The sequence below is a fragment of the Podarcis erhardii genome, assembly GCF_964252035.2.
Source record: "Podarcis erhardii genome assembly, chromosome: 10".
Classification (NCBI taxonomy): Eukaryota; Metazoa; Chordata; class Lepidosauria; order Squamata; family Lacertidae; genus Podarcis; species Podarcis erhardii.
In genome coordinates, this window is record NC_138500.1 from 24,900,971 (window position 1) to 24,921,980 (window position 21,010).

At 45.2% G+C, this 21,010-nt stretch overlaps 1 long non-coding RNA gene across 1 annotated transcript; it reads left to right on the top strand.

Annotated features, from left to right (window-relative positions):
• Nucleotides 1-68: 68 nt before the first annotated feature.
• On the top strand, nucleotides 69-20,998 carry LOC309351406. Its single transcript, XR_014160834.1, has 4 exons — nucleotides 69-120; nucleotides 19,435-19,476; nucleotides 20,201-20,282; nucleotides 20,833-20,998. It is a non-coding gene; the product is annotated as an uncharacterized lncRNA (long non-coding RNA).
• Nucleotides 20,999-21,010: the final 12 nt, after the last annotated feature.

A 21,010-nucleotide genomic window follows, 5' to 3' on the forward strand; every position in this document is an offset into this window, starting at 1 on the left:
AAAATGCTGATTTTTATTTATTTATTTAAATCTTGTTTAAGGGGGAGTGGGGGAGGAAGGAGACAACAGCCTCAGTAAACTGTGCAATTGGAAAACATTCATCAAAACAGATTCTGAGATGTAAGCACACTTAAGCAAATGTAGGAAATGGTTTTTCCCCCCACTCAGAATTGAGCCCCACTGATTTCACTGGGCTTTACTACCAAGTGCAATAGTTACCCAGTTATAATAAATAAGTACCACTGCATAGGATTGTGCCTGAGCTCGTAAACGTACTTGCCAGGATATGAGCCCAAGGAATTCAGAATGCCACCCCTTTATTTCTTTTTTCCATATAAAAATGGAAGATGGAAGAAATGCTAACTATAGTTTGGGAAATATTGGATAAGGATATGCTGATTTTGCTTTTGGGGGGGGGTTAAATTTGTGTATTTAAAAAGCAAGGCACATAAGCAAACTTTTGGGATCCAACCCTTAAGAAACTGAGCCACTGCAATCCTAACTATATCTACTCAGAAGTAAGGCCTATTGAATTCAGCTGGGCTTACTCCCAAGTAAGTGGAGTTAGGGTTGCAGTCTTAGACTCTGGATAATATGGAAAGTGTAATGTCTAAACTGTGAAGAACCCAATCCTATTCCAGTGCTAAATCATATTCAACACTAGCCTTATGCTGTATTAAGAAAACATTGCAGCCATTGCTGTAGATGTTGGTGTTGAATTTAGGGACTTAGAGGTGCAAATCTTGTGCTCTACTACTGAGCTGCTCAAGAACAACTACCTTTAGTTTGTGTGTGTGCTGCTCTTCATCTATGAACAATCCCAGAGCAGGCACAATTTATGGAAGGGATGCTCAGTGCAGCTCCGTTGTGAATTTATTATTATTACTCATCAATAAACCACCCCTTTCTGACACATGCATCCTATTCATCCCATTGAATGAAACACAGGTGCTGTAATCTAGCCCTACAGTTAGTCGCTGCATCATTCATTTTATGCATATTTTCATGGTAGATATATTTCAAATGGTAAAAAAAGAAAGAAAAATAATTAGGCATCAGCTTGGATTGTTACAAGGATTTCTTCTTTAAGCCAGAGGCGTGTGACAAGATGGCTTGGCACACTCTCCTGTTTGCTCCGAAGCAAAACATATACTGTTCTAGTTGCAGGCATATACAGACTACAGTGTCCTCATTACTTTCATTTGAGCTACAACACTTAAGCCCAGCAGTGAATACTCAGGCTAGGCAAGGACCTATGTCAAAAGTGGGCAGCACCAGAAAAACATTTCACCCCAGATTTGAAGGGGCCTTTAATGAGTCTTCAAATGAGATCTGTGTGGATATGAAGGTAAGAGCAGGAATTTGCATACACGTCAATCTTGCTCCTTCCCTCTAATTCCAGAGTTTTCATATTGGCAATACAGTGCATGACTGAATGTGCTCACTGGCCACAAGTTGAATGTTTCACTTCCAACTTGAGGGACTTCAGTTCTGCAGTCCCTGCAATGGGCAACATCCCCAGCAACTCGCCACCAGGGGCAGTAGGGCCAAACAGAGTTGTAGTATTTGCTGGAGATAATGGGGAGCCAGTGGGAGCAGATAGAGTCAGATCGCCTTAAGGCACCCTGAGTTTTGAACAGGAGCATTATTGCTCAGCTCTTTCCAATCCAAATCTAAGCTTGAGCATGTGTGACTGCCATTGCATATATCCATCCTTTATTATTCTGGTCTTTTCTTTTCCTCCCACCCTTTCATCTGTTACCTCCTGCTCTGTCAACATTTGGATTGCAGGCTTCTAGGGAAAGAGTATTGTTTTGTTGCTTATATTATCCCCCATAAAGCAGCATGTACATTGACAGTACATCGATGTCCATCTCCCTGTTCCCTTCTTTGTGTTAGCTTGTGTCCTGAAGGGCAGAGAATTGTCCTCTTATACCGGTGAAATTGATGGTGCTATGTAAATGATTACAGTAATAAATGGTAACAGTGCTGTGGAAATGGTAAATGACAAGCTAAAACTGCATCAAAAAGTAGATGTAAACAATGGGTTGTTATTTATTTGTTGTTATTGTTGTGAAGGCATTTCTGCTTCAGAACCCAGTAGCTTGGCTTGTTTTCCATGCAAGATATGTCTTGTAAGCTAAAACAATGTCCATGAATCAAGCAAAGAGTTTGCAGAATGATTTGTTTCAGACAGGAAAATCTGTCAACACAGGTAAATAGAATTATCTGGCTCAAACCTGGAGATGGAGAAAAGGGCCTTCTGAATGCACTTTCAAGGATAATTAAGTGGCAGCGCTGGATGTTGTTATCCTTTCCAGCACACTGGAGCTCCGTTTCAGGATGATGAGGTGAAGCTCCGAACTTTATGTGGCGTCTGCCATGCATCACTGAAAGACAAAGCATGGCTTCCAGTTAATGGTTGCTTATTTCCCAAGAGGCTGTCAAAACATGTAAAGTGCCAGGAGGAGATATCGTTTTAATATGAGAAACCTCATTTTTAAGTGGTACTTTTATACATTAAAAAGGCATGCTTCGGAACAGTTCTTTTCGCATGAGTAGCATAATGCATGAGACGAATATTCAGGGCTCGCAACTGCTAAGGGCCCACATCCCAGCAGGCAGAGGGGCCACTGACAAGAGCCCCCGGGACCTGCTCTTACTCTTCACCATTGCAGCCTGCTTTTGCTTGATCACCCATGTGGAGAGTTGTGGAGAGAAGGAGATGCCAGCCTGCTTGTTGGCTTTCTGCCTGGCAAGCAAATAGGTGGTAGCAGTGATGGGAAAGATGAAGCAATTGGTGGTAGAACCATAGAATCCTGGAGTTGGAAGGAACTACAAGGGTCATCCAGTCTGACCCCCTGCAATGCAGGAATCTTCAGTCCAACATGGGGCTTGAACCCACAACCCTGAGATTAAGAGTCTCATGCTCTACTGACTGAGCTACAGAAATGGAGTTAGACTCACTGAGAGAAGCATCTTGCCCAAAAGCTTTTCCAAAGCAAGAGCTCATGCAGCAAGGCCTCTTTAAAATATGGCCCCGTCTGCACGATACATATAAAGCAAAATCATATCACTTTAAATATGGATGGCTTAACCCAAAGAATCCTGGAAACTGTAGTTGGTTAAATATGCTGAGTGTTGTTAGAAAACTACAGTTTCCAGAGTTCCCTGGGGAGAGGGGCTGATTGTTTAACCACTCTGGATATTGTGGCTCTGTGAGGAAGCCTCCTAACAACTCCCTACATACTTAAACTAATTCCAAGGATTCTTTGCCTTGTCTGCTCTAAAAGGATAGTGCAGACATGATCTCTATATCCGTGGATGAACACTCCTTGGAATCACTCACTTCGTTCTGAGTTAAGCAAGATCACCCATAAAGCAGGCCTGCCAAGAAGAAGAAGAAGAGTTTGGATTTGATATCCCGCTTTATCACTACCCGAAGGAGTCTCAAAGCGGCTAACAATCTCCTTTCCCTTCCTCCCCCACAACAAACACTCTGTGAAGTGAGTGGGGCTGAGAGACTTCAAAGAACTGTGACTAGCCCAAAGTCACCCAGCAGCTGCATGTGGAGGAGCGGAAACACGAACCCGTGTTCACCAGATTACAAGTCTACCGCTCTTAACCACTACACCACCCTGCCAAGGGTCTGGAATTGTGAACTGTCCTCATGCCACAGGCAGATGTACAGTATCAAAATGTTCAATGAGGGACTCCTTCGTTCTGTAGAGGAAAACACCGTTTGTGCTGAGGAGTTCGGAATCTTGTGAGCCTTTTATTCTATTGAAATGTCTCCTCTGCCCCACCCCAGTCGCTGCTTGAGTCCCAGGAGAGGTTAATGCGCACAGTGGCCATTGCTTGCAAGGAGTGGGAAAACGCCATGTGCAGCCGCAGCTTCTTTTCAATGCACTTGAGGCTTTTTAAACACTCTGTAAATGTCAGGGTTCCTCGTAAGAATGCTGGCACCTTCCTCTTGAGAATGGATGGTGCCTCACTGGCTACATAAGCAATTGTCCTCCCGCCCAGAAAATAAGAAATAAAGGGAAAGATAATACTGTATATACAGGCTCAGATTCAGCTAAAGTTCAGTTGCACGTGCGCTACGGCTTTAAAGCACATGGCTTCTCCCAAAGCATCCTAAGGACTGTGGTTTGCTAAGAGTGCTGGGAATTGTAGCTCTGTGAGGAGTAAACTACAATTCTATGGAGTCTTTGAGAAAAGAATACGGTGTGTGTCTTAATTTACAGTGGAAACCTAGGCATGTTTGTGCTGAGCAACCCTAAGCATGCAGACAGTAAATTCAGATGAGGAAGAAATTGTCAATATCATGTATCTCAACAAGACATTTTCGGCATTACATTTCAGCACCTGTATTAGACAGTGCCTTCCTACAAATTCGTTGTGGAGTCTGGTACACCTGGGGGGGGGGGAATTCTGAATCAGTCTCAGGTTTAATCTAATTTTCTTTGTAGCTTGCTGCCACTGAATAAGTTGGTCCTTTTCTATATATGAAGTTCCATAGCTCTTCCAATATACATTTTTTATCTGCATAATCTGAAAGCTAGTTTCCACACACGCACAGAGAGAGAGCACCGCCTCTCTGCTTTTAGAAATCAGCATTGCAAAGACTTGCTTTTATTCAAATGGAGATGATGAAGGCATCTGAGCAGTCAAAGAAAGGAAGGGAAAATGGGGGGGGGGGCTATGCTGGGGATCTCTTAATTAATTATTGTGGAGATGGGCAACAGAAATGTGTCAGCATAAACAACATATGTGTTCCGTCCCCCTATTCCTCCCAGGAACATTTTGAGTTTCCCCTCTTCCTGTCACTAGGCTTCCATAAGCTTCCAAAATATCATCTGAAATAAAAAAAAAAAGGTTCCCACACACAGAAATACACCTTGAAGTTTTGCCATTGCTCCATGTAAAGTTGATAGCAATGGCAGCAACTCAGTTTGCCTGTTCCTGCAACAAACTAAAGGCAGTCAGCAAAGCTATGCTTTGGGAATTGGTTACACCGGACCTAAAATGCATATCATAAGGACAAAGGGCTAGGAAGGGTTGTGAAGAACAGGGACCTGCACTGTATGAGCTGAGATGACACATGATATCATGAGTAGCTCTTTACAAGTCTGCTGAGTAAGAAACGCCTGCCCCTTTTCAGACCCTCAGCACTTAACAAAAGATTTGCAGGAGCAGGCATATGGGGTAACAAAAAATTGTGCAGGCCAGAAATTTTTGTGGGCTTCTTTGAATGCTCTGATCACATATGTCCAAAGGTGTAACTAGAGATGGGTAAGCTTCAATGAGTTCAATCTGGAATGGGCTCACCCAAAATGAGCTTGATATGAACAAGTCTGAATTAGCAAAAAAAAATAATGGAAAAAATAAGAGATACACATGAAGGCAGCTAAAAAAGCCAATGCAATTCTGGGCTGCATCAATAGGAGTATAGCATCTAGATCAAGGGAAGTAATAGTGCCACTGTATTCTGCTCTGGTCAGACCTCACCTGGAGTACTGTGTCCAGTTCTGGGCACCACAGTTCAAGAAGGACACTGACAAACTGGAATGTGTCCAGAGGAGGGCAACCAAAATGGTCAAAGGCCTGGAAACGATGCCTTATGAGGAACGGCTAAGGGAGCTGGGCATGTTTAGCCTGGAGAAGAGGAGGTTAAGGGGTGATATGATAGCCATGTTCAAATATATAAAAGGATGTCACATAGAGGAGGGAGAAAGGTTGTTTTCTGCTGCTCCAGAGAAGCGGACACGGAGCAATGGCTCCAAACTACAAGAAAGAAGATTCCACCTAAACATTAGGAAGAACTTCCTGACGGTAAGAGCTGTTCGACAGTGGAATTTGCTGCCAAGGAGTGTGGTGGAGTCTCCTTCTTTGGAGGTCTTTAAGCAGAGGCTTGACAACCATATGTCAGGAGTGCTCTGATGGTGTTTCCTGCTTGGCAGGGGGTTGGACTCGATGGCCCTTGTGGTCTCTTCCAACTCTATGATTCTATGATTCTAAGGAAATTTGACAGAACAAATTAATAGAATAGAATAAATAACCATGACCACAAAACTAAGGAATAAGGATGAGTTAAAGATAAGAGGAGAGGAGAGCTGTTTTGGAGATTATCTTAGAGGGTACAATATGCAATTTAACCTAAATAGGAGGGACACGGGATTTGCTGTGGTCTAAACCACTGAGCCTCTTGGGCTTGCTGATCGGAAGATCGGCAGTTCGAATCCCCACAATGGGGTAAGCTCCCGTTGCTCTGCCCATCTCCTGCCAACCTAGCAGTTCAAAAGCATGCCAGTGCAAGTAGATAAATAGGTACCACTGTGGTGGGAAGGTAAATGAAGTTTCTGTGTGCTCTGGCACTTGTCACGGTCATCCGTGCACCAGTAGTGGTTTAGTCATGCTGGCCACATGAGCCAGAAAGCTGTCCATGGACAAACGCCGGCTCCCTCAGCCTGAAAGCGAGATGAGCACCACAACCCCATAGTCGCCTTTGACTGGACTTAACCGTCCAGGAGTCCTTTACATTTACCTTTACCTAACATATGAGCAGCAGATAACATCAAAAAAGGAAGACTTGAAATGATAATGGGTGAAATATCAGGATATGCAGATCAAGATTTCCCTAGAACAGTGTTTCCCAACCTTGGGCCTCCAGATGTTTTTGGACTACAACTCCCATCATCCCTAGCTAGCAAGACCAGTGGTCAGGGATGATGGGAATTGTAGTTCAAAAACAGCTGGAGGCCCAAGGTTGGGAAACACTGCCCTAGAATGCCACAGAGAGCTGGATTGGGAAGTCTTAGGAAAATAGATGAGTGGTGGATACTGTACGATGTGTGTATAAAAGCTGTTAAAATTTCACAAATAAAAGTGTGGTTTTTTTAATGGATTAGCTTGGTTTCAACTGAGGCCCCTTCTGAGCTCTATGTTTCATGGGGCATCTGATGATATACCTGTAATCAGGAACATGGCAATGCCTCAAATCCTTCAGTGTCCCTATTTTCCAGGGCCAGTCCTGGATTTACAGACCCCATCCCAGCTTCTGAGTTGATCCTGAAACGTCCCGCTTTTCCTTAAGACATCCCTATTTTCAATGGAGAAATGTTGGAGGGTATAATGCCTTGTTATGAACCAAGAAGCCCTGGGAGGATACAGGGCACTGATAGAGGTTTACGTTGCCACCAGCTGGGGAGCTGGTCCATGCTGCCATCTCTGAGCATGATGCAGGTGATCAGAGGAATGTTAACTGGAGACTGGCAGACAAGGGCCATCTGACCCGAATCTCACAGCCCCAGGGTCTCCTAGGGTCCTTCCTCTTACCCCAAGGAATCAAGTACCTTTCATACCTCCTTCACCATCCAATGGTAGAGGAAGCACACGAAGCAGGAGTCAATGGAAATCAGGAGAGAAAGCTGTCCCGACTCCAATTGTTCAAAAGGATGGATTGGAGACAGAGGCTGATAAGTTTACCTCCAGCCTTTGAGCAGTTCTGCTCACTAGGAGCTATCCTTAATTGTACGACAAGAGACCTGCCTTCCTTGTTTTCTCTGTGAAAACAAAACTTTTGGTGGCGTATAGTGTGGTGCAGTGGTTAGAGGGTTACACGAGGACCTGGGAGAGCGGAGATTCAAATCCCCACTCAGGCATGAAGGTCACTGGGTGACCTTGGGCCAGTCACTATCCCTTGGCCTAACTTACCTCACAGAGTTATTTCGAGGTTAGGTTAAAATGTGTGGGAGAAGAACCATATGCCACCCCCTTCAGCTTCGTGGAGGAAAGGTGAGGTGTAAAATATATACATATATGGAAAGAACAGTAACAATAATAATAAATAAATAGCAGAAAATGTTGACCAGGTTTTTCAGTTCACCTTTTTTTTTTATCGCCACGGTGTCACATTGAGCTGAACCTGTGTATCAATCTTTGTGAGCTTTGCACAGTGCACTAATTATGTTACTCTTAAAATCTTCTGACCTGCTAGCTATGAGCCAGAAATAGAAAGGAAATCAGGATAACTGTGGCAGTCATTCAAGTTGCCAGCATTTTCTGGCTTTCTATTATGACAGGGTGTGTATCTACGGGTATAGAGACATATACTTTGGCCTTCAAAGAGGTCACATAAAAACCTCCTTTCAGCCCACAGGGAAGGTGAAAATGTAGCATGCATACAAAGGGGAACTGTGTTTCAGCTGCCAGGACCGGAACTAATGACAGTCAAACAAAAGTTCATAGCTCAGTTCAATCAACGAGCTTGACAGGCAATGGTTCCTCTCAGTTCATTTGCGTTGGCAAAATGCAGGCAGCTCCTTAGAAAGATTGTCTTCTATGGGCTTCAATGAGAAGCTAAAAGTTGTGTCATGTAATTCTCCACCTCCCATTTTATCCTCACAACAACCCTGTGAGGTAGAGACAAAGTGACTGTGCAAGGTCACCCAGTGAGCTTCTTGGCAGACTGGAGATTTTAATGTAGGTCTCCCCATTCCTACATCTTAACCATTACACCCTGCTGGATTAGGCAGGACTGGAATGCAGTTTTTGGATTGAGTAGGGAATGTTCAGTTGTTACTACAGACAATTCGCTTCAGAAGCAGTGACAACGGGTGTCCATTGGGTGGAGGGCAGGGAGACCGACAGTAGGTGGCGCCAGAGCCAAAGACAGGCAGCGCTAACAACAGCTATGTACACACTTCTGTATCCACTGTGTTCCTGCTGCTGGTTCGAGAAGCTGTGTACACATGGCATTAGCCACAACGTATATCTGTCTGTATCTACGCTGGTGTTTCTTATGAAATGCTGCAATTTGGTGATGGACTCCCCTTCATTGGAGGTTTTGAAACAGAGGCTGGATGGCCATCTGTCAAGGACTCTTTAGCTGTGATTCCCGCATTGCAAGGGGTTGGACTAGATGACCCTTGGTATCCCTTCCAATCCCAGAATTCTGTGATTCTGTGATGTATTTCCCCCAAAACCACCTTCAATCCAAATCCAGAAAAAGGAATGACCTAGCTTTGTTTTAAGCCAGTAACATGCACACAGCCTAATTCCAATTTTGTCCCCATCCTCCTTCCTGCTGAGTTCCACATGGACAAAACTGAGGCTAAAGAGGAGGAAACTAACCAGCTGGTGACTTTGAGGTTGTGCCCCATTTGCATTTCTCTTCTCCCCCCGCATTCCATGCATTACTGCTTCCACACTACAGATGTGCTTGAGCAAAAATGTAAACAAAACCCAGTTTGCCAACCATGTGCGGTTTTGCATTTTAAACTCACTGCATTTTAGCCAGAGCAATAAAGTGGCAGTTTGCTCCTGCTATCCTGATGCTCAGTATCTTTCCTTGGGCACATAAGCACCATCCATAGAAATGGATAATACATTTGTAATGTGCAAATAATAAAACGAGCTTCAGTAACCATGATCATGCCCAGTCAGCCACACGCTGACTATAAAACATTTTTTTGTAGTTCTTTTTTTTAAGTTGTAACTCTAATTTAGTAGTAGGGTTAGGATTTTGCTGGAAGACCTTAAAGCATTCCCTGAGTATAAGTTTTGCCTGGATGCATTCGCGGTCAAACCATTTTTTGTTGGTAGGGAGCTCATTGTGGCTAGATCTCCTGAGTCTTGACAATAACGGTTGGAGTTTTCGGATTAATGTATTATAATGGTCAATTGGGGAGGTCTCTTCAATATCGTTGGAGGTCAGATCAGCCCAGAGGAGTGCGCACCGACGCCTCTCGCTTTCCAGGCTTCAGCGAAAGCCTGCATTCGCCCCATAGGATGCACACACATTTCCCCTTCATTTTTGGAGGGGGAAAAGTGCGTCCTATAGGGCGAAAAATACGGTAGCTCCTTCCACTGTCATCTATTGCAGGAGGCAGACATTATATACTAGAATCTTACAATTCTAGTAGAGTTGTAGAGTTGGAAGAGACCACAGGGTCATTTCGACCAACCCCCTGCAATGAAGGAATCTTTTGCCCCATGTAGGGCTCGAACCCACGACCCTGAGATCAAGAGTCTCATGCTCTACCAACTGAGCTATCCCAGGCCCTTTAAGCAGTAGTACAGAAATTGTAAGAGAAAGTTGCCCCAGACTTTCCTGGCTTATTACCCTGCAAAGATTTCCCATATTTTTTTGTTGAGATCCTACACAAAGGATTGTCCGAAGCAATTAAAATAAAATAAAGATGTTAACATTTGAGTTACACAGACACATGCAATATGTCTCTGAATACTAGTTGCTGGGAAAAGAGGCAGGAGTTGTGGGCTTCTCATAGGCATCTGAATGGCTGCTGTGTGAACAAGGCTGCTGCCCTAGATATGTCTTTGGCCTGATCCTGCAGGCCTCTTCTTAACGCACATTTTTAACTAACGTAACATCAGCATGTAATCTTGGAAGCAAAAGTCTACACCTCTGCAAGGAAATATGATACAAATGTGTTCAGGAGCTACCAATTCCAGAATGGTAGCCGTTAGATTTCTAAAAGCTGATCATGGGAGGGAGAAAGGTGGTTGAAATGGCAGCTGTTTCAACCGGCTATAATCTACTGCAATTGCTTTTATTCTGCTGCCACCTGGTGGAAATAACATTAATTTTTCTTTGAGCAATAGCACATGCAACCGATACTTGGAATCCAGGCATTCTGGGTCACATAGGTCACAACCGGTCTCCTGACGCTGGTCTTGGTCTTGCAGTGCTCTTAAGGCTGATCTCTCCCATATAGCAGTTTATAACCATTGTACTTTATGATGTCGATGATGATGATTTATTAAATTTGCATACTGCCCTACAACCGTAGATCTCAGTGTGGTTGACAACATAAAATTGTAATATAAAAAAAATACGTAATAAAAATAAGTACAAAACAAAAATCCTTCCTCCCACAATACATTTAAAAGGGCATCAGATGTCAGTCAGCCAAAGGTCTGGTTGAAGAGGAACATTATCGCCTAGTGCCTAAAGGTGCTTTAGAGGTGGCCCAGGGGCTCCTAAATTTTCATAGTGGGTCCTGGTCTCCATCCCACCCTTTCTTAAAACCCTCCCCCCTTCAAAAAACGCACTTTGCTTATATGGAAGGGGATCCAGTGGCCCGCTAGATGTTGTTGGGCTCCAACTCCCCAAATCCCTGATCATTAGCCAGGCTGGCTGAGGCTGAAGGTGTTGTTGTAGTTCAACAACATCTGGAGATTCCCCACTACTGGCTTACAAGGTAGCTGAATTCACTGCAAAGTGCATTGCTAGTAGAACTCAACAGGAAGTAGGAGAGAGGAGAAACCAGAACTGGCGGGCTCTGCCTGCTAATGTCTATGACGCCATCTACAGTTGGGCTCCCCACTTTCCACCCTACCAGTCCCTATACACACCAGCTGCCACTGCTTTTAAGTACCTAGCAGCACCTTAGTTGAGAAAAAGCCTCTTATTGGCAACAGCAGGCCTGGCCAACTTTGCTTCTGGTTACCTCACAAATGACTTCTCTGTAATCTGTCTGTGATGGGCTGGTTGGATGCAGAAGTATGGTGGGAGGAACCAGCTGAGGAATCACCAAGGGAAGAAGGTGCAGAGCCTGGGGAATGGTGGTGGGACAATGATGAGTGGTCATAGGGAGAAGATGGGGAAGAGGAGGTGTCAACTGAAGAGGTAGCAGGGCTTAGTGAGCTGGGCAGTGGCGTAGCGTGGGGGGTGCCAGGGGTGCCGGTTGCACCGGGCGCAACATCTGGGGGGGCGCGAGTCCAGAGGGAAGGGACAAGTTCCTTCCTCCGCCGGGCTCCCCGCCGCCACCGCCACCGCCAGCCTTGCGCCCTAGCGCGCGCCGCCGCCGCCGCTGCGGCTGCGCTCCACTCACTGCTCGCAGGAGGAGCAGCCGCTGCAGCAGCGCCGACGCCGCCACCAACGCCTGGCCGGGCATGGGCAGCCTCCGCACCCCGACGCCGACGCCATCCCCTTGGCCCAGCCACAGGCGGCGGCTGCTTCTGCCGACTGGGAGGGAGGAGAGCTCCGAGGGGCCTCGCCGCGCCCTGCTCTCCCCAAAACCCTCCGAGAGGAAGCCGGCAGGCGGGCGAGGGTCTCCCGGCGGAAGGGGGTGCCGCTGGCTCCGGCTCTCAGCGCAAGTCTCAGCCGCGGGGGGGGGGGGTCGGGCGAGGACGGAGCGCGGCTGGAAGCCCCCGGACCAGGCCGGGGGGAGGAGAGGTGCTCGCCAAGCCCGGATCTGACGCACCTCGGAGCGCGGGCTCCACCTACAGCCCAAGGAGAGGAGGGGGCGGGGAGGCGCCCGAGGGGAGGGGGCTTCGGCTGCCTCGGCCCGCGAGGGCTCCGCAAATAATAAATTTAATAAATTCCTGCTGAGCCTTAAGGGGGGGGGTCCTTGGCTCCTTCGCTCGCCCCCAGCCCCAGTGGCGTAGCGTGGGGGGTGCAGGGGGCGGCTGCAACATCTGGGGGGGGCGCTCGCACTCAAGTGCTAAAATCGAGGGGTTAGGGGGTGCAAATTACTTGCCTTGCCCCGGGTGCTGACAACCCACGCTACGCCACTGGAGCTGGGAGAGTGTGTGGCAGAAAGAAGCCTAGAATTAGAGGCAGAAGCTGAAACAGGAGGGAGGCTAAGAGGCAGAGATGAGTCAGGCTGGTGAAGAGTCCTGGGCATCTCCCCCTCCTGCTCTGACAAGCTCCCCACTCCACTGACTGCCAGAACCAGAAGAGGCATGAAACAGGAGGAGCAAAGAGAGGCACACAGGTACAGTCTCTGAATGCTTGGGGAAAGCCCTCAAGAGGAGGATACATAGATGGCTTGGGGGTACCTTTAGTCTTGGCAACTGATTTCATAGAGTAAGACCTACTGGGAATGAGCTGCTGTGCTCCATTAGGCCTGCAGTCACTCAAGTATGTGAAGATCATCTTTTTGCTAATAAAAAGTTAACTCCAACTTTTAACTGTGTGATTTACTGGCCGGTTTGCTGTCTGACACTCTAGGTGGTGGTGGTGGTGGAGAGAATCACTTAATCTCGCATCATTTTATAATTTTCAATGTGATAGTTCAGGTCTTGGTCCATTTAAAATTGTTGTGTAGATAAAAATGGGTGGTGGTCGTGGTGCGGACTTGTATGCTATCCTGTACTCCTTCTAGAAATGGGTGGGACAGCAATGTGACTAATAACGGCACTGAAAAGTATGATGTGTCGTTGGGGATATGCAACATTGGGTGCTGCAGTCTTCAAGCAACGGGTGAGAAGGTGCGAACGGGGCCTTTTTCTCTACAGCCTTTTAGATGGAAGGGGCCTCTAAGAGTAATTACCAGACTCCCTCGAGGTCTCATGCAATGCCGTCGGTGGTCCCCTGCATTGTCCGAGCGCCGCTTGTCTCGCTGATACGGCTTCCCTTAATGTTCCTCCTCAGCGAAGGCTTCTGCACTGTTGGTTCGGATAGAGCTGCCTTTTGTTTGCAATTTCACCAGCTGAGAGAGTCTTTTAAGAACAAAGGGAGCGAGCAAGCTGCAGAGGCCGCTGGAAAGATCTAATCTGTGGTTAAGACCACCCCTTGACTGACAGCGTGCACCACCATCAGCTGTATGCCCCATGAACACTTTCTCATTTCAGTCAGCTGTCTTTGCCTTCTCCCTCATTAGCGCTGATGAAAAGCGACAGGCTGCAGCAGACGCAGAGCATTCCTCAGCATACCATCTGCAGCTCTGGCCGAAGGCTTCCAATGGGTTTTCTCATAATTTATTAGTTCTGTCAGTCTCTGCCTCTCACACACCAAAACAAAGATGGCGGCCATCATGACAGAAACCAAGATTTGTAACGGCACAACTCCTGCAAAGAGTTTCAGAGCAGTGCCCTGACGCTGAAGTATTCCATAAATTGCTGTGCTCAACTATAGCTTTCTCATTCTTAATGCCAAATGAAATTATTTCCCCTTTGCTGCAATCCAGGGAGGAGAACTGTAGGAAATGTTACAGGCTCCCAGAAGCAATATTTATGGTACCAAATACAAAATGGAGGCCAGCAACCTATATCAATTTCACAAGAAACATTCCATGCTTTTATTGAAAGATTGACATTTCAGCTTTTCCTCTTTTCAAATCCACTTTCTCACATAACAAAACAAACAAACAAACAAACAAACAAACAAACAAACAAACAAACAAACCACTTTCTCACTACCCACTAATAATATGAAAACTTTTGAAAATCAAAGGGATGACTGCTTCCCTGAATGATGGGAGGTTGCATATCCCAATTTTCCCCATCTCAGAACTACTCCTCCGTGCCCTTGCCCCTTCCTACACTCCCCATCTGCATCCATCCTAGATTTGTTCTGTCTCATTTCTTTTTCTGTGTTGCTCATATCTGTTGCCAAGAAGAGAGCACTTGAAGCACTTCATGGCTTTACGGGCTTTCACTGTTTCCCTTCATGTGTTGGCGTGTTGCTGGTTTCCGCCGCTTGTTTCGCCTAGCTCTGTAACTCTGTAGATCTGTTATTATTGAAGGGAGAAGGAAAGGTTAACAGAATATTATAAAAGAAGCAAACGGGCTGCAGTTGTGGTCAGGCAGCTAGCAGAAACCGCAAATGTGTCAGCTCTGAAGCTGCTTCCTGTTTTCAGCTCTGCAGACTGGGAGCTGTTTCCTGTTTGAGCTATCGGTTTTAGAAATGCTTTAGAAATGTTTTAGAAATGCAAGACATATATGCAGGGGATGAGAAAGGTTTCTCTCAATATTCTCTGTACCTCGTACCTAAGAAATCTGCACCTAAGCTCTGTATTTTGTACCTAAGAAAGGTTGCTCTCAAATACTATCTGCAGTAAAATCCTGTGCTAATCCTGTGCTAATCTTACTTCTGCAAATTTGGCCAGACAGTTAGCACATCCGCCAGTGACTGTTTGCTAAATTTGTCTGGCAGGTCAAAAGTCCATTTCTTAGCTTGCAAAAATATTTTAGCTGCTGTTTGCAGATTTAACCAGGCCCCTTCTTCCTGCCTTATGCTTACTAATGCAAAAATAAGAAAAGACACGTGTAAGCAGAAGGGGAGGGGAGTGCTTAGCTAGCAGAAAGGCACGTATGAGGAATGTTTAGCAAGCATTAAAAATGTGTTTAGCAAGCAATATAGATGTGCCATATAAGGGAATAAGTTGAACATCTGCCAGCTGATTGGGCAAATCTGGAAAGGGTATGGGAGGGGGGAGAGTGTTCAGAAAAGTATAAGAACGTCTGCTGAAGTGTTTTGCTTTACAGCCAGTCTTTCAGGAGGAATCCTGCTGGTTGTCTCTGTGCACAGATTGCAATAAACTCTTTTCTCCAAAGAAGAAGTTGCTTTCCTGGTACTTTTGTTCCCTCCATGGTCCACGGGATGGCGAGGCTAATGGATCCCTAGGTAAATAAGGCTTCATTATAATTTTATTTTTTAGTGTAGATGTGAACAACTGTAAATATAGGTGCTGGGTTCCTGCATTCCACTGTGTTCCACAGCCTCTTTTTCCCAGCTGCTGGTATGGCTGCCATACATAGGAGCCAACTCCTAGGGGCTGTGGGCGCTTCAGCCCCCATAATAAAAATATTTGAGGGGGGCCGGACCCCCACAAAGTTGAAGGGCATTCCCATTCAAATGGTGTCTGTGCACTGCGTCATGTGATCAATTATGCAGGGCGGGGCTTACCTGGGCCCCCACAGTATTTTATTTAAGTTGGCATCCCTACTGCCGTAGAAAGCTTTTCACTACCTATGCCATGCAATAACTACCCACTTGCCATGATAACCCCTCCCTCCCTTCCTCCCAGTGCCTGTAAAGAAAGGGAAAAGCCTGTGCAGAACCAAAATGTATTCTGGTTTTCTGGAAATGCCACACTGGAGTATTGTTGAGAGAAGGATTGAAGGAAATATATTCCCTGCTCTGTCTTCCTCTCTTCCACTAATGCACATGCGCCAGGAAATATGCAAGGGAGGGTAGATTCAGGGGCCATCTATGGGTGGACCTTGGGAGGGCTAAGCAAAATGCAGCACACGAAACAAAATGCACTATATAAAACAAAGGAAGTGTGGGCCTGTTTAATTGATACACAGAGTTATGTAAATCATTAACGAATCAGATAGGCATGGGAGTACAGAGGTTTGGGAAAGGATTTTCCATTGTGGTGTGCGTGAGCCATAGAATGCTCTCAGTAAGTCTGTGAGATATGCAGAATGTTTCCGTCTTCTTCACTGGAGTCTATTAGTAGTGTTCAGTAGAGGAAGTAAAACACTAGATATAAGAAAATAGAGACAGGTTCTCAAAGTGCCCAGTGAAAGTTTACTGTAGTTAATTGCACAGTGCATTTGTGCATTTGTGACTCTTCCGCTTGCAATAAGCCACAAGACATATAAGTAAGGTATAAAGGTAAAGAGTAAAGGGACCCCTGACCATTAGGTCCAGTCATGGCCGACTCTGGGGTTGCGGCACTCATCTCGCTTTATTGGCCGAGGGAGCCTGCGTACAGCTTCCGGGTCATGTGGCCAGCATGACTAAGCTGCTTCTGGCAAACCAGAGCAGTGCACGGAAACGCCATTTACCTTCCCACCTGAGCAGTACCTATTTATCTACTTGCACTTTGACATGCTTTCGAACTGCTAGGTTGGCAGGAGCAGGGACCGAGCAACGGGAGCTCACCCCATCGCGGGGATTCGAACCGCGACCTTCTGATCGGCAAGTCCTAGGCTCTGTGGTTTAACCCACAGCGCCACCCACGTCCCATAAGTAAGGTATACATTTCCATAATATACACAAGCAGTTTGGGACTATTTGTACATAACACATAATAAGCAATGCACTAACAGAAGCTAGTGCAATGAGTCCTGCTAGTGACTCCCACCCTGTACCCTCCCCCAATCTGTTTGGGTGAGTCAGGAAAACCCCAGGACAACACAGAGGGGGGAGATTGTTCTGTCTGGAAGCAGAAATGCTGGCACTGATGGAACTGATGTCCTTAGCGTGACACTGAATTCCACCCCAAGAGTCCAATATGTTCTCAACTATCGAAGAATGGCAGATGAAGATGATGGACTATATGGAACGTGCCAAACTGACCGGGAGACTCCGAGACCATAGAGAAGAGATGGTGGAAGATGATTGGAAGAAGTTTAAGGAATATTTGAAAAAATATGTTAATATTTAAATCTTAGAATAGCTTTGGAAGTGGATATAGGCTGTAGGGTTAGAAGTAGAAGATAGTGTATTTTAAAATAGTATTATTTGTAAGTGATAAAATGTGAAGTTATTTTAAGTGTGATTTTTTTTAAAAAAGATGGTTAGAAACTATGGTATATGTAAACTGCTAAAGATGAAGTAAAATGAAAATCAGATAGGTGGGACTGGGGGAAACCCACTTAACAATGTTTAGAAAAATAAGGATATGACAAGAATTTGTTTGTATTGTTTGTTTTTCTGTTTGTGTTCTTTATTTGTGTTATAAAATGAATAAAAAAATGGGGGGGGGAGAGTCTAATATGTTCTGATGCACATATTAAGGGACGTATTCCACTAAGCTTTACTCAGAGTCAGCCCATTGAAATGAATGGACCTAACTTGTGTTCATTAATTTCAGTGGGTTTGCTATGACTATTGCTTCATTGAATACCACCCATAATCTGGGAAATGCATGTCGGGTTGCAGAAATCTAATTCCGCAAACATTCCTAGTGAGACCTTAAAAAAAAAATATCCACACAGGAGCATATTTTTGTGCTCTGGTATTTGCAGGCAGTGGGGAAGAAGCAAGTCTCATGGGAATGAAAGGGTGGGTCCCCCCTCCCCCATCCCCCATCCTGGTGATGGATAAAGAATGTTTGGCTTTGTCTTGATCATAGCACAGGAAAGGGAAATGTCTGATTTCTAGCCTTTCTAAAGCTGTTCTGGACCCCTGGTTGACACAGGATAACAGGAAAGAAGCCACATTGACACCCCCCCCCCCCCAGTTGCTGCAGGACCCTGTGAGTTGCCAAACAGGAACATAGATACAAGAAAAACAAACAAATTATGCTTAATGTGAGTTACTAGGTTTTCTGTGTGCTTAATTTGAGTTCTTCTCTTTCCTTCTTTGTAGTGCAACTCAGGAACTGCTAGGAATCACAATCATACAAATCTTCCAATCTCTCAAATGTTATAATGGATCTTTGCAGCTCCCCTGGCCCTCATTGCACTAACCTCCTATCCTGCTTTCTCTCCACTTGTGGCATGGTGGAAAAGCATCATCAGAGGCCACATGGTGCTCCTTCCAGTGCATTTGCACCTTGCTGACCTCCATGCACCCCTCCCAGTAAACAACAGCCACCCACCTGCTAGGATGTCAGCATAGCAGTTCTGCCTTACCTGGGAAGCCACTTCTGTTTATATCCAAACATTTTGACAAAGTGACATGAAGGAAGAGAGAACATCCAGTTTCCCCTCTGCTCCTGCTGTTCTGTGTTCCAATGACCAGTCTCTGCAGCCTTACACCAGGGTAACATTCCCACTAATAGCAGGCTCAGGTTGTATAGGCTGAGAAGAACGCAACCCCAACAGGACCACTGAAAAACAAGAGGGCATGTTCATATCAGCATGTTCAGGGAAGTCACACCCCACCCCTGAAAAACCATTTCAAATAAACTTAAGAGAACAATCCTAGAATAAAAATAAAAGCATAGTCCCTTAAAGAATGAGCATGCTCAGTAGCCACAGAATGTCAAGTGTCTATCAAGTTACAGATAGGTAGCCGTGTTGGTCTGCCATAGTCAAAACAAAATAAAAAAATTCCTTCCAGTAGCACCTTAAAGACCAACTAAGTTAGTTCTTGGTATGAGCTTTCGTGTGCATGCACACTTCTTCAGATACACACCTATCAAGGAGGAGAATGGAGAACCAGAAAGCGGTGCAAAACTGGAATGGGCTGCTAGAGAAGGGCATGATGGCTGGATGGCTGGTTACTTTGTGCTAGGAGGAGAGACTACACTGCACCATTTAGCTGCAGGTCCCCTCTTGGAATCTTGGATCTGCATTGGAATTGTTATGGACACCAGTTTGTATCCAAGGATCCCAGAAGCTGCACCAGAACCAGCAGCGACTTCTGCAAGCTGGCACACATGGGAGGGGGGAGCACATGTGCACCTCCGTACAGTAATGAAGCCTTCTTGAGTGAATCCAGCTGCCCATAAATCACATACAGGCCACAAAAGTCAAAGTGCATGGATAGACCTGTTGAAATAAAGGTCAAAACGAAACAATGGCCCACAAGATGACTTGGCTGTACAGTATAGGCTTCCAGTATACACAGTCAACTGTAATGTATACATTGTAAATCCTGGAGAAACGATCGACTTCCCCTGAACATAATAGATCTGATGAGTGTGCAGGAAATCTCTCTGCCTTGTCCTTTCCTATGTTATAATTTTTAGAATTTTAATCTTTTTTCTTTTTCTTTTTTAGCAGAACATTCTCAAAAAGAACAATACACGTCCACAGTGACAGGTTGGAGGTTTATTTGTTTGGTGCTTGTGATTAATGTTTTCCAATGAGATAAAAGTCTATTCAGAGAGGCTGTGATTGAACAAATCTAGTTAGTGGCACGGGAAGATTTAAATGAATAGCATTGGTCAGTCTTGTACACAAACGAAATCTTCTGGGCTCTATGCAAAGGAACAAGAAGAATTTGCACATGGGACACATGGGAAAGAAAATATTCTAGTTTAACCACATGCAATTTAAGAAGATTCATTTCCTGGTAACTAATTAGGAACATGCACAGCTGCATCATATTAATTCAGACTATTTCTCTGTCTAGATCAGTATTGTCTATCCTCCAGGCCTCTCCCTGGTCCTCAGAACTCTTCCCAGGCCACATCCAGTATGTCCAGGTCATACCCCACCCCCGGCCCTGCTTCTCTCTCTCTCTCTCTCTCTCTCTCTCTCTCTCTCTCTCTCTCTCACACACACACACACGTGTTTTTGCCTGGCTGGAGCATGTCCTTGATTGTCTACATGGAGGTTAGAAAGGGACGTGAAAGTATGTGTAGAAACTAGCCTACTGTACCCCTCCCATCCATCAGTATTCCATGGAAACTGAGCATGCTCAGACTACACTGTGCTGGTTTTTAGGAGGAGGAACCTCTTCTTAGGATTTCTTTCTATATATACAGTACAGTATATGGAAAGATCTGATCTGATCGCTCCCTCTTGTTTCCCTCTGTACTAGATTATAATATGTAATACACACACGTGGCCAGTAGAGGGAACCTGATCCGTAGCGGATGCTTCCCTACATTCTACGAGGAAACGTGAGTATAAACTGAAATTAGAGAACCTGAAAGGGCCAATTGTGCCTGGAGGGGCAAGGAATAATTTCAACTTCTGTTTTCTCCGGAGGATATCCCAGGGCATACCGGAAACAACTGGTTCAGTCCATATCTGACCTTTGGCGGTATTCCTGATTAGAGCACCTCTGTTTTGCCCTGGAAAAGTCAGTAGTACAGTAGGTCTGCAACTTATTGTGGGGATTACGTTCCAGGGAATCACGACTAAAGCCAAAATCGCATCTAGTCAAGACTATATGTGATTTTAAAACTATATGTGATTTTAAATGGTGGGTGAAATTATCATAGTCATTTTCCCCAGAACCTCGACCCTTTCCCACCCGCTTCTATTTTTTTTTTTTAAACCCCTTAGCTTTCCCATAAATAAGCCATTCAGCATTTTGCCTCCCTCTGATTCCTAAAAAAAGAAGAAGAAGTTATCATGGTTATAACAGCAACATGCCATATTTTCAAATACTATTCTGAAACTGGGACTTGGTGTTGTAAGACGCCATTGGAATTCTTTTTTTTATAGAAATCTTCCTTTGATACTACTGACATCAATTGGGAGAGGACACTCCTTCAGATCCAAGCCCATTCCTCCTCTAGAACAGATTGACCAATTTAATTTCCCAATTTCTCTAGAAAATGAAAGTTTTCTTCTGGATTTGTTCAGCCAAGGAAACAGAGCACTTCCATCCACTTTAATTGTG